Genomic DNA, 5,366 nt, shown 5'->3' with positions numbered 1-5,366 from the left:
AATGAAAAGGAACAATATATTAACCTCTGCATGTTTCTGATTCCTATATATTCTCAGTCCAGTTGTAATAGTCTCAGATAAATTATAAAAATAACAAACTCAATGCAAAAATAAAAGAGTATATTATATACCTAAAAAGACATGTTTTAAATTATTAAATGTAGTATAATATTGATGTACTGTACTAAATGTAATGTATACTATAAATAGATCATGCATAATACACCATGTATCTATATAAAGATGAGAAAAATAAACTAACAAAAATAGCCTCACTCCAGTCCCACAGTCCCCAGGTTTTTTGAGCCAGAACTGTGCATCCAACAATGTCACACCTCCTTACCAAAATCAGAAAGGGTAAAAGCATGGGTAAGCCTTCCTCCCATGGAACTGTACTCCTCATAGTTCCTTTGAGCTGCATCTCTAATCCCGTGTTCAATTTTGGACCCCTCACTGCAAGAAAGACTTTGAGGGCTTGGCCCATGGGTTCTGCTCTCCTCCTCCTCCTAAACCCACAATATCTGCAGTAAGACCCGGTACAGCCCGAGCTAGAGGCCCCACAGCACCCCAGTGCACATAGAGGGTAGGAGGCGAGAGGTGCCACTGTCCCAGGCACAGCCAGGGGAAGGGAGGGCAGGCTTGCAGGGTAAGAGACAGGGACAAGTTTGCTTTCCTCTAAGACTCTCAAAAACCCATTGGAGGCTCCCCCAATACAGGCAACCCCAAACAATATAGACACAACACATCTGCAAAGCAAATATTCACTCTCTCAAAGGCCTAATTCTCCTAAGACTCCGCCGGTCTCTGCACAGCCCCTGCAAGCAGCAGCGTCTGCTGCTGAACTGATTCTCGCTCTTTCATATAGAGCTCAGTCTTTGTAAGCACTGCCAAGCCAGAGGAGGGGCGGAGAGAGGCTGCTGCTGCCCTCTGAAGGCATCACCGGCTCTGCGAGTCAATCAGCTAACCACGACAATTAGTCAGGAAAAAAAGAGAAAAGATGACAGAGGTCCAGATCTTGAACAATTTCCTCTCCGCGCTGTAAACCCCAGGCAAAGGAGGACAGCTATGTTGATACAGACAAACAGTGGATGAGATTAAGCATTGGGTAAAGCCAAAGAAATAAGCTTTTGAAAATGGGCTTTTTGTTTGTTTGCCTGACAAGCGTGGGTGTCTTGTTCACACCAGCTCATACACTTCAATAAGGTAGGAGCAGGCTCGTGGCAAACGCTCTCAGGTCTCATTTACTGCAGCATTTACTTTGATTTCAAAGAGCAGGACTTTTTAAAGACTATAGGACACTCTTTGACAGGGCATGACTAGATGGTGGTAGCTACTTCTCCCTGAAGTTGTTAGGGAAACTTTCCTGTCTGACCATCCAGGAGCCACTCTGGCAGTCACAGTCCCACCATGTGAGCTGGGACCGAAGCCCCTTTACAGTGGGTGGCTCCAGTGACCCCATGGGTGTCCCACTTGGCTCCCTGCACACTCCACACTCACACAGTCAGACAGGGTTTCCTTACAGCTCAGCCCTGGATCTCCCACATGTAGAGTGGGGAGTGTGACTGCCAGAGCAGCTCCTGGATGGTCAGACAGGAAAGGTTCCTTAACACAGTGCTGTTGAGGATGAGCCACTGAATTTAACCAGGACTATGGATCCAGTGGGCAGCATCTCTCCAGTCTGCCACAGGGCTTTCAGGGAAGAGAGATGTCTAACATTAAAGAGCCAGAAGAGAGACTGATGACATTCAGTGACAGGCTGAATGGAAGAGCTCAGAGGAGCTCCATCTGCACTACTAAATGCAGTGATGCTCAGCACATAATCACCATCCACCACTGTCTTCTGAAAAAACAACAGAATGGGGGAAAATCACAAGAAATCCTCTGCACTCACTCAAACTTGTAATGGACAGTGGTTTTGAATCTCTGAGATTCAAAGTCTCAAAATGCACATCGTACTCCATTCCCCAAAAAAAAAAAATAAATAAATAAATAAATAAATAAATAGAACAGAGTGTTTTCTGTAGATGTAGTGCATATACCACTTAAGAGGCACTTTTCACACACACTGTCAGTTCCCTCGGGCAGAACAGCCTCTCCTACCCTCTCATCTCTTCCATCCAACCACACAGCAAACACACAATCCATCGGCCCGAGACATGCCTGAAGAAAGACGGGTTCAGCACTTGTCATAGTGAAGCCATGAGACAGATATACAGGGGACAAGGGTGAACAAGTTTCTACTCCAAGAACCATTGATACATTAGTCAATAAGCCTTTAGTGTGAAGAGGACTAAAAACCCCCAGTGGAAAAGAGAGCTGGCTTAACAGTGATGAGTATAAATCAGTCTCAGAGGCCTGCAGGGCAGGTGATTTATGGCACAGAGTCTGTGGTTTCTTACTGACATTTAATATAAATAAATTCTGTCACTTTCTAGGTAGTCCTGCTGCAGTACTGACTTGAACCCTGAGCGTCTTGTAACTGGTCTGCCTGCTCTTTAAGATGCCCAAGCAATTCTCACAGAATTCACTCTTTCGGGTTAAAAAAAAAAAAAAAAATTAAAAATAAATTCAGTTATTTTAGCAACCTAAAATAATTGCTCCTGTGTGTGAGCCAGTGCAGCCATCTTCATATATTTCAAGGTCAGAAAGAATGATTCTTTGACTCCAACCTATTTTCCAGTGTAACAGAGGTAGTTACTGCACAGTCTATAATAATTATGCCAAAAGAATTACCAACTAGTTCTTGGCATAAGTGGGAATTAGCTTTGAACCCCAATGAGAGACACTTCAAACAGCAACTCCCTGAATATTCTTGCAATTCACAACTGCTGAAAATCTGCTCTGTACTGTGGCAGGAGTTTAGGGTAGGTGGGACCCTTCAAGCCATTGTCTTTTTGTTTAAGGAGTTTACTTTCCTTTTGCTCATTGCAGCCTGGTGATCAAACTATAATTAAGCTGCTACCTTCTGTTACACCAATTATTCAGGTGAAGATTAATCTAGTCAGCTATTTCCTTTACCTGCATGTATCTGTTCTTCACTGCTCTCTCCCATACAGGTGAGTCTCCTACACACATGCCCATATTTGTGGCCCCAAGAGTGTGTTGGCCATGCACAGCAAGCAACTATTGATAAATAATGACCATTTTCAGTTCACTTACTTATGCACTGGAGTTGTCACTTCTTTTCATCACTTGGTTTGGAGAAATGCACCCCAAACTACTCAAACATCTGAGCTGCCATTCCTTGTATACTTAGGACAGCTTTCACAAGACCTGGACAAGTGCTTGGGGCAGGATTAGCCCCCCAGAAGGGATGATCTTACGCACAGGAGAGATGTAAACTGGCATAGCAATCATCCAGCACTTGCTCACCCAGGTGGATATAACAAACAAGGGTACTCCAGGTATCTTCAGATGAAAGTAATGAACAAAGGGCAGCCAATTCTTGGGTGGCAAGTGGCAGCTATTTTACAGCATGCAATTTTGAGCACCATGTTGGTGAGAATAAGCTGTACTTGTGCTGCTAATTTGCTTTAAAAGCTGCTACCTCTGTTTTAAAGCTTTTGTTTATGTAGCTGAGTGCTTGGTGCCCTTACCTGAGGCTGTTGGGATAGCAAGGGGAAGAGAAAGCACTCTCCAAACGTGTGGACAAGCAAGAATATGCCCTTTAACCTACTGTTGTCCTGCCAGATCCACCTTCCATATTTGCAGTATGAATAGGATGACTAATTACCTCCTCTTTGCTCAGGGAAATACCAAATACCCCGCTTTTCACACTTTTAACTAACAGGAAAATTTGCCGTGACTTCCCTGCAGAGTATGTTTACTGTGGGCTGAATTTCCAGCTCACATACCCCTGGGAAAATCCCTGGGCACTGCTGGGAATCCATGCCAGGGTGGGTCTTGCTTTCTCACCTGCTTTCCTGAGTGGGAAGCAGTGCTGGCTCTGTGCAGACCTGTCCCAAGTCGGGAAGGGGCAGCCAGGGAGCACAGCAGCCTGGCCTCTTTCTGGAGCTTAGACACCCACCTGGTGGCTTTGTCTAATGCACACCTTTCCTTCAGGGCGAGGAAGGTGCACTCTGCCAGGCCCAGGAGTCCTGCTGCTGGCATGGGGAAGGAGCCAGGATGGGAAGGAACAGGGAATCCAGTTAGGGAAGTTTGCTACTCTGAGTCTACAGCAGAATTAAGGAGTCCACATAAGTAAGAGCACTATAAATACCACAATATGTCTCTCATTAGACCTGCAGTTTCTCCTCTCTGGGACACACAGGCTGCCTCTAAGAGCCAAATATCTTCCATCTGCTGACTCAATGGCAAGTGCCAAAAGGCCATTCCTTCCAGGTGAACCCATTGCCATTTGGACTTAAAAAGAAAGGGCAATCCAAACCCTGCAGTGTGCACCCTGCTGCCATCAGTGCCAGCAGCAAGATCTACTGCAAATCTTCTGATTGAAAAAAAGACAAAACAAAAAACCAAACCAAAACTGAGTTGCTGCCCACCAGACTGGGACCAGAAGCAGCTCTGCTTTCTGGCAAGAAAAATGTGCTTGCCTGTGGGGAGTATCAGGAAAAAGACCAGTGGTACTAAGAATAGCTTTCTGCTAAGGCCTCATCAAAAGGTTTATGACAGAATTGCATGGACACAGAATAAATCACTTACCTTAAGAAGGAGACAGGGTAAAAAGGGAAGACAGATTCAGTGTGATGAGAAGTGACTCAGTCTAGGTCATTATCGAAGTAGAAGGTAACAGACTTTAGGAGGTGGTGAGAGAAATTCCTGCTTCCCATTCTGACAGCTCCTCCAGGAGGTTTTCTCAAGTTGGTGACCATGAGGGTAGAAAAGAACCACCCTGTGGCCCTGTCACAGCTGTGTGACATGGTGAGCAACACCGTGCAACCCCAAACCAGACCCCTGTATCCAAAATGCAAGTGTTTCTCATGCTGCAGCTCTGGCACAGGGACAGTCTCTGCTTGCAGGGGACTGGAAGCTTCCTCAGCAGAGAGCAGCCACTCAAGCACTGCCCCTCAGAGCTGCTCCCAGGGCCCTTCCAGGCCAGCCTCACACTGCCACCATGGCACGGCTTTCCTGCCACCTTCAGGTTCACCCAGCCTGTAAAAGAAATGCACTTGCAGAGGCTTGTGCAACCTCAGTGGCTGTAAATGTGGTCGTCATGACCATACGCTCAGTGTGGTTTACAGAACAAGTTGTGTTTACTTCACTTTACAAAGTAAAGCCACCAGCTTTAATTCTCCTTAAAAACAAAACAATGGAGGAAGTGCACGATTCAGAGGGCTTGGTGCAAATTTTTGCAAAGTAACAGATACAAAACCAAAATAATTAAAATCATACATATGTGTAAAATAAAA

This window comes from Coloeus monedula (genome assembly GCF_965178545.1).
Source record: "Coloeus monedula genome assembly, chromosome: 6".
Lineage (NCBI taxonomy): Eukaryota > Metazoa > Chordata > Aves > Passeriformes > Corvidae > Coloeus > Coloeus monedula.
The sequence above is the reverse complement of the archived record's forward strand: the minus strand, read 5'-3'. Positions refer to the sequence as shown.